The following is a 9,495-nucleotide window of genomic DNA, read 5'->3' as shown; positions in this document are numbered from 1 at the left end:
TGTTGCCCAAGTTTTGGGCTCGATCCGAAATCAATAGGTGTTCCAAATTGGACAATTCAAGTTCAACGGCAGTTCGTTCCTAATTGGAGTGGTTGGTGTATTCCATACTTCTAGTGATTGGATTTCACTCAAAACTCACGAAATGACTCCTCCCACCATATTATGATGTTGCCCTAGTTTTGGGCTCGATCCGAAATCAATAGGTGTTCCAAATTGGACAATTCAAGTTGAACGGCAGTACGTTCCTAATTGGAGTGGTTGGTGTATTCCATACTTCTAGCGATTGGATTTCACTCAAAACTCACCAAATGACTCCTCCCACAATATTAGGATGTTGCCCAAGTTTTGGGCTTGATCCGAAATCAATAGGGGTTCCAAATTGGACAATTCAAGTTCAACGGCAGTTCGTTCCTAATTGGAGTGGTTGGTGTATTCCGTACTTCTAGCGATTGGATTTCACTCAAAACTTACCAAGTGACTCCTCCCACCATATTATGATGTTGCCCTGGTTTTGGGCTCGATCCGAAATCAATAGGTGTTCCAAATTGGACAATTCAAGTTCAACGGAAGTTCGTTCCTAATTGGAGTGGTTAGTGTATTCCATACTTCTAGGGATTGGATTTCACCCAAAACTCACCAAATGACTCCTCCCACCATAGTATGATGTTGCCCTAGTTTTGGGCTCGATCCGAAATCAATAGGTGTTCCAAATTGGACAATTCAAGTTCAACGGCAGTTCGTTCCAAATTGGAGTGGTTGGTGTATTCCATACTTCTAGCGATTGGATTTCACTCAAAACTCACCAAATGACTCCTCCCACCATATTATGATGTTGCCCAAGTTTTGGGCTCGATCCGAAATCAATAGGTGTTCCAAATTGGACAATTCAAGTTCAACGGCAGTTCGTTCCTAATTGGAGTGGTTGGTGTATTCCATACTTCTAGCGAATGGATTTCACTCAAAACTCACCAAATGACTCCTCCCACCATATTATGATGTTGCCCTAGTTTTGGGCTCGATCCGAAATCAATAGGTGTTCCAAATTGGACAATTCAAGTTCAACGGCAGTTCGTTCCCAATTTTAGTGGTTGGTGTATTCCATACTTCTAGCGATTGGATTTCACTCAAAACTCACCAATTTTAGTGGTTGTTGAGCCTATTCCTAACAACTAAAATGAGTTATTAAAAATAGAAACTTCAATTCTCGCAAGTGCACGAACCATTTATAGTATAGCTTATGAAATACGAGGTCGATCCCACGGAGAATGGTAACTTGGTTGCAAGTTAAACTACTTAGAATGATGGAAAAACTGAAAACAAAGAAACAAACTAACTAACAATTGGCAAGGTCTAGGACAGAATCCTAGCACCACACACGCACTCGAATGGGGGGTTTTTGTTGTTTAAATGAAAACAAGAGAATGAAATGGAAGTGCTGGAAGTAAACAATGGCAGCAATGAACAAGTTGTGAAACAATGATTGAGAAGTGTTAGAGCCTTGGAATCTACCACTAGTCTTCCTATCCAAGTTATGAATGCATAGAAATTGACTCAAGCTTCATTAACAATAGATTATCGCATACAAGCCTATGGTATCTAGGTGCAGGATGCATGATTCTCCTAAGGCATGTAATTGTGCATGGTATCTACACAACACGTGATCTCTAATATGCAACCTAAGCATGGTATCTACTTAGAATAAAGCATATAAGAGTCATTAAGTTCCTTGAGAATATGATAATCACACAAGTCCTAGAACATGGTATCTGTCCTAGTCAACCTATGGTTATTAACCCCTTGAATGATTCTTAGGCCATTCATGTGTTGCTTGTGAAAGGAGAGTAGAATTGGTGAATCTAAACCCCTTCCCAACCTGTGCTAGATGCATAAAATCCTAGTTAGCTACTCCAAGAAAACATACATCAAGCACATAATAAGCTGGAGATTAACAACTTGATAATGAAAGCAAGGAAATCAATTAACTATGAAATCATCCATAACATTGAATATTCATGACTAGGGCTTCATCCTAAGCCCTAACAAAATGGATTAGTTAAACATAATTATGAATACAGAAGATAAGAAATACATAGGTAGAATAAAGAGAATAGAAGAACTAGCTGGTGGCAGCAAGGTAGTTTCCAGGACAGCTCCCAGCTCTCCCTCCTTTGCAGCTAGCTCTCTCTCTCTCTTTGTGGTGAATCTGAATGTGTGTATGGAAGTAATGGATGAAGTGAATTGTGTCTGGGATGTGGAATGGAAGTGGTATTTATAGGGAGAAGGAAAGGGGAATTCTGAATTGAATATGACTAATGCATACAACACTTGTATTTAGATAATCAGAATTGGTTGCTGCACTAATAAATCCCACCAGCAGCCATAGGTCATCTTCATGTCAGCATGATCAAGCATCCATCCAGAAACCAATAGCTCATGCCTAGCTCACCATGACCAAGCATCCATCAGCTCATCCTCATGTCAGCATGATGTGTATTTTGATGGGCTCACGGATTGGGTTTGGCTGAATCCAAATATGACTTTAAGATATCCATTTTGAAGTTCAGAATGTCTCTGATCCAACCACACAAGTATTGGCCCAATCCAAGCTCGGATGAAGAAGATAAGTCCGAAATGAACTTCTAACTCAATATCCAGTTTTTGCACGTTTTGCACCATTTTGCTTCAAAAGCAATCTCTTGCTGCCTTCAACCTATAGAACACACAAACATAGGTAAGTGACTTGAAATAAAGAGAAACTAAACAAAATTACTAAGTAACGAAGGCATGCAAATGTGTGAAATTATGAACTTATCAAATACCCCCAAACTTAGACTTTGCTAGTCCTCGAGCAAACAAAATAAAACTACAACTTAGAAAACAGAAAATAAGCAGCTAGCCTTCCAAACAATATCCTCAAAGAATCATCAAAGTATATGGTTCCAAAGAAACACAACAATCACAATCTAAGTTCCACACATGATTCAAGAGTGTGCAAAGCTTACAATGACATCCTTAAGTGTAGTGTGTGAATGCCAAATCAGAACAACACCTGCAACTCAAATAAGTACATGCGCACACACTTAAAGCACAATCAAGAATTTCGAGCCCCATAAGCTCATTATGAAATCAGCTCTCCACAGTAATACCACACATTACCAAGGATCAAAAGGACTTTACAAGGGTTGTAATGAGGCTTAGGGTAGTGGTTGAATGAAAGAGGAGACATGGAGATATAACAACATTTTGAGCACAACTAAAGCATAGGTAAAAGCATGAGAGATTACTGAACTTTGTAACAAGCAAGGAACACATACATGAGCAGATTTTCAACATAATTTCAGCACCTTCAAATGTGTTATTTGGCCTAATTTTGTGGCTCTTTACCCTAGATCACCATGATCTTTCCTTATAACACCCTAGGGCCGTGACTACATTGGTCACACTTCATTACCTCTTTTGATTAGTTAACAATACCCCAAAACTTATTTCTTTTCAACACTTGGGTTACAGCACTAATGACTCAGTTTTGCTCCAAAAACCTTGCAATCTTTATGACTCTCCTTTAAAGATAGCTTTAATTGCTCAAAGAATAGGTAAAGATAAGAAACAGAGATTTATTATGGTAGAAATGGTTTACACAAAGAAAGGCTTAACGTAGGCTCAAATGGATTGACTAGGGATGAATACATGTAGAGGGATGGTTAGAAAGGCTCAAACGATTTAAACATGGCCTAAATCACTTCCTAAGCATTGTATGGCAACAGAATGTCTCAAGAGATATTCAAATAAGTTCTAGAGCATGAAACCAAGATCATGAAATAAGCAGAATTGCATAACATCTCCAAGTAGCAAGAAATTGGACTAACTTGGCAAAGTGCTCAATAAGTGCAAGGATGGCATGCAAGACAAAGTTCACTCAGAATCACACATAGGCCTTAAACAATGACTATCAATTTCTGAAAAAACCATATTAGTATTAAATCCAAGTCTTATCATAGGTGTTTGGAAGGATAACGAAACAACACACAAAATCCTGCGTTATTAGACACTAGACACACTTAAAAATTTTAAAATTTGACAATAAAACAACATAACTGAATCCTTCCCCCCAAACTTAAATGAAACATTGTCCTCAATGTTTAGAGTATAAGAACAAGCAATGCCTCATAAATGAAAGGAAAGAAGATAAGGAAAAGACATAACCAAATGTTAGAGTTCAGAAAACAACTCCCCTTTGAAGCGATTAGGACGCAAGCAAGCTCCTTGCACGTTCTATCTTCTCCTCATCACCTTGGGTTGCCTCCCAAGAAGCGCTAAGTTTTATGTCTTCAGCCGGACGTCCAAACTTTGGTGAGCTTCAAGAGAGTGGTGGAGGCTCCTTGAGTGCTTGAGACTCAATATTGGCATCAAAGTTGGCATCAAAGTAAGGTTTCAACCGATGTCCGTTCACCTTGAAGGTGCTGCCATCCTTAATATTTTGAATCTCCACTGCGCCATGATCAAACACATTAGTAATAACAAAAGGGCCAATCCACCGAGAACGAAGCTTACCTGGGAAGAGCTTAAGGCGTGAATTGAATAAGAGAACCTTCTGCCCTTCCTCAAACGTCTTCCTAAGAATCTTCTTGTCATGATACTGCTTTGTTTTCTCCTTATAAAGCTTAGCGTTCTCATACGCCTCATGTCGCAACTCCTCCAACTCATTGAGTTGAAGCCTCCTCTTTTCACCAGCAGCTTTCATGTCAAAATTGAATGCCTTGATCGCCCAATAAGCCCTGTGCTCAAGCTCCACTGGTAAGTGACAAGGTTTACCAAAAACAAGTCTATATGGAGACATACCTATGGGGGTCTTATAAGCTGTCCTATAAGCCCACAATGCATCCTCCAAACGCATGTACCAATCCTTCCTTGTGGTGTTCACTGTCTTCTCAAGTATGTGCTTAATCTCCCTATTGCTTATCTCAACCTGCCCACTAGTTTGAGGATGGTAGGGTGTTGCCACCTTATGCTTGATTCCATACTTCTTCAAGAGTGCTGCAAAAGCTTGGTTAACAAAATGGGAGCCACCATCACTAATGATTGCTCTTGGTGTGCCAAACCTTGTAAAAATATTTCCTCTGAGAAAACTGATCACAATCTTAGCATCATTAGTTCTAGTGGCAATGGCTTCCACCCATTTGGAAACATAATCGACAGCAACTAATATATATTCAAATCCATAAGAAGTAGGAAAAGGGCCCATGAAATCAATTCCCCAAACATCAAATATATCAATGACTAAGATATTAGTGAGAGGCATCTGATTTCTAGCATGCAAATTACCCATCCGTTGGCATCTATCACATGAAGCACAAAATGTATAAGCATCCTTAAAAAGGGTAGGCCAAAAGAAACCTGATTGTAGCACTTTGTTGGCAGTCTTCTTTGCTCCAAAATGGCCTCCGCATGCATGGGAGTGACAAAACTCTAGAATGCTCTTAAAATCACCTTCAGGCACACACCTTCGAATTACTTGGTCCGGACAATGCTTGAATAGGTATGGATCATCCCAAAAGTAGTATCTTGCTTGTTTCCTAAGCTTGTCACGTTGGAATGTAGATAACCCTGTAGGGAGTTCGTTAGTGCATAAGTAGTTAACAATATCAGCAAACCAAGGCAATGGATTAAGAGAATTCAAAGCACAAATAGAGAAGAGTTGCTCATCAGGGAAGCTTTCACGCAATGGCAGTGAATCCTCCTCTTCATTAGATACATGCACCAATCTACTCAAGTGATCAGCCACCACATTCTCACTTCCTTTCTTATCTTTTATCTCCAAGTCAAACTCTTGCAACAAGAGGATCCATCTAATGAGGCGTGGCTTGGCATCCTTTTTAGCTAACAAGTATTTCAATGCTGCATGATCAGTGTAAACAATGACCTTGTTAGTAATCAAATAAGATCTGAACTTCTCTAAAGCAAATATGACAGCTAATAACTCCTTCTCTGTGGTGGAATAGTTGAGTTGGGCATCGTTGAGGGTTCTACTAGCATAGTAGATGGCATGTGGCTTCTTATCAACTCGCTGCCCCAAAACAGCTCCAACAGCATAATCTGAGGCGTCACACATCAGTTCAAAAGGCAAGCTCCAATCCGGTGGCATAATGATTGGGGCAGTTGTGAGCATCATTTTCAAAGCATTGAAAGCATTCTCACAGTTTTGATCAAACACAAAATCCATGTCCTTGGCAAGGAGATTGCACAAAGGCCTTGCAATCTTAGAAAAATCTTTAATGAAACGCCTATAGAAACCTGCATGGCCAAGGAAAGAACGTACTTCTTTGACAGAAGTAGGTGAGGGCATAGAAGCAATCAAATCAATCTTAGCTTTATCTACCTCAATTCCATTACTAGAGATGACATGACCAAGAACTATGCCTTGGTTAACCATAAAATGACATTTTTCCCAATTAAGCACAAGGTTATTTTGTTCACATCTAGCCAACACCTTAGATAAGTTATGCAAACATTGATCAAAAGAATCACCAAAGACAGAGAAGTCATCCATGAATACCTCAATAAACCTTTCTACCATGTCGGAGAAAATGCTCATCATGCACCTTTGGAAAGTGGCTGGGGCGTTGCAAAGACCAAAGGGCATCCTCCTATAAGCAAAAGTACCAAAGGGACATGTGAAGGTTGTCTTCTCTTGATCTTCTGGGGCTATGGCGATTTGGTTGTAACCTGAATATCCATCAAGGAAGCAATAGTGGCTATGGCCAGCCAATCTCTCAAGCATTTGATCAATAAATGGAAGAGGGAAGTGATCCTTGCTTGTTGCTGTGTTGAGCTTCCTATAATCAATGCAAACTCTCCAGCCCGTGGTCATCCGTGTTGGTACAAGCTCGTTTGCTTCATTCTTCACCACTGTGATACCTGATTTCTTGGGGACAACTTGTATTGGGCTCACCCATTTACTGTCAGAAATAGGGTAAATAATACCAACATCTAAAAGCTTCATTACTTCTTTCCTTACCACCTCCTTCATGTTTGGATTGAGACGTCTTTGGGCATCCCTCTTAGGCACTGCATTGTCCTCCAATAGTATCCTATGCATGCACGATGTTGGGCTTATGCCTTTGATATCTGCAATGCTCCATCCAATCGCAGTTTTGTGCTCTTTTAGAACCCTCAAAAGCTTCTTCTCATCATTTGGTTCGAGGTGTGAGGCAATGATAACAGGTAGAGTCTCACTCTCACCTAAATAAGCATATTTAAGGTGTGTTGGCAATTGCTTTAATTCCAACTCCGGTGCCTGCACAATAGAAGGTAAAACCTTATTAGTAGGTGCGGGTAAAGATTCAAATTGGTTTGCATACCTCTTTCCCACTTCTATGTAGCTATCCATGCTGCAAACAAGCTCAAGAAGTAAAGGAGAGATCACAGCCTCTAATCTGTCCACTTCTTCTTTCCTTATGCTTTGTGTGATGCATGCTTCAATAGGCTCCAAATAACTCATTGGCAGTGCTTCTTTCACCATATTATCAATTGCATCAAGCTGGAAAACTTCATGCTCATCACTTGGAAACTTGGAGGCTTCAAACACTTTGAATGCTATTGTCTCATCAAACACGTTCATAGTCAATGTACCCTTCTTCACATCAATAATTGCACCGGCAGTTGCCATGAATGGACGACCAAGAATGAGTGGTAACTGATTGTCATGAATTGGTGCTTCTTCCATTTCCAACACCAAGAAATCAGCTGGCAAAATCAGCTCTTCTACTTTCACCAAAACATCTTCTAGAATGCCCCTAGGGTACCTGATAGTTCTATCTGCCAATTGAATGCTCACAGATGTGGCTTGCAACTCACCAAGGTTAAGTTTCTCATAAACATGATATGGCATAAGGTTAATGGATGCACCAAGATCAAGCAAAGCTTTTTGAAACTTAAAATCACCAACTATACAAGGTATAGAAAATGAACCTGGATCCTTTAGCTTTGGAGGTAGCTTTCTTTGTAAGACTGCACTAACCTCTTCACTTAATGCAACCTGTTCATGCTCTTTGAATCTCCTCTTGTTAGTGCATAGATCCTTCAAAAATTTTGCATATTTTGGAATCTGAGCAATGGCATTGAGCAATGGGATGTTGATTTGCACTTTCTTGAATATTTCCATTATCTCATCCAAGCCTTGATCTTTCTTTGACTTTGATAACCTGCTGGGAAAGGGTGCAATAGGCCTAAAAGCATTAGATGAAATTGGAACTTGATTAGCATTAGATGATACCTTAGGGCCTGTGCTCTTTCCAAGAGAATTGAGGGGCTGTTTGGTGGAACCTGTGGGCTGCCCTTGTGGTGGCTGAATGATCTCCACGTTTTCTCCATCTTCTTGCTCTTCATTGGCATCTCCAACCTTATTATCAACTTGTTTACCACTTCTCAAGATGTGCACTGCTTTAACTTGCTCATGATGCCTTGGATTCACCTCCGTTTGGCTTGGAAAAGTTCCGGATGCTCTATTGCTCATGGAGGATGCAATCTGCCCAACTTGCACTTCTAGTTTGTTCACTGCATTTTGAAGATTCTGATTGGTTTGCATCTGTTGCCCCATGAACTTCTTGAACATGTCTTGCAATTCTCCCATTTGATCACCCCTTTGCTCTTGTACTTGTTGGGGAGCTTGCTGGAATTGCCTTTGTTGTATTTGAAATCCTGGGGGAGGTCCTTGAGATTGTTGCACATTTGAATTATTGCTCCACCTGAAATTAGGATGATTTCTCCACCCCGGATTGTATGTGTTTGAGTAAGGATCATTCTGAGGATTCCTTCCTTGAAGGGCATTTGCTTGCTCTAGCATGTGCTTTGCAAAAGATTGGTCTTGAACTTCCTCTTTGCTTCCTAGAGGGCCAGTCACTGCCTGTTGAAGCAAAGAACACATAACATCAAGTTTTGCATTAATCTCATTATTAGTACTTACCTCAGAGACCACAGCTTTCATAGGAGCTCCTCTTCCTTTATTGTAGCTCCATTGTTGAGAGTTGGTACTCAAAGATTCAAAGAGAGTAAAAGCCTCATCTGCTGTTTTGTTCATCAGTCCTTCTCCACTTGTTGCATCTACCATCATCCTTTCGGAATCAAGCAAACCTTCATAGAAAGATTGCATTTGCATCCAACTCTCTATATTGTGGTGTGGGCAAGAACTCATCATCTCCTTGTACCTCTCCCAGCATTCATGAAAAGCTTCTCCTTCTCTTTGTGTGAAACCAAGAATTTCCTTTCTAATCTTGTTAGTCTTTTGAGCTGGAAAGAATTTCTGCAAAAACTTATTAGAAAGCTCATCCCAAGTACGAATTGAAGCATTAGGCAAAGAGTATAACCATGACTTAGCCTTATCTTTTAAACTGAATGGGAATAGCCTCATCTTAATCTGCTCATCATCAAGTCCTTGAATTTTGATTGTAGCACATATTTCAAAGAATTGCTTAACATGCATGTAAGGATCCTCAGTGG

The 9,495-nt window shown here is 40.1% G+C and overlaps 1 non-coding gene across 1 annotated transcript; it reads left to right on the top strand.

The window, feature by feature from the left end:
• The first annotated feature begins 9,164 nt into the window (after positions 1-9,164).
• LOC148296583 (small nucleolar RNA R71) lies at positions 9,165-9,271 on the top strand. Its single transcript, XR_015834206.1, has one exon. It is a non-coding gene; the product is annotated as a small nucleolar RNA R71 (small nucleolar RNA).
• Positions 9,272-9,495: the final 224 nt, after the last annotated feature.

Source organism: Prunus avium, chromosome 2 (genome assembly GCF_965620075.1).
Source record: "Prunus avium chromosome 2, drPruAviu1.hap1.1, whole genome shotgun sequence".
NCBI classification, from domain to species: Eukaryota; Viridiplantae; Streptophyta; class Magnoliopsida; order Rosales; family Rosaceae; genus Prunus; species Prunus avium.
Note: the sequence above shows the minus strand (reverse complement) of the source record. Positions and strands in the feature narration are given on the sequence as shown.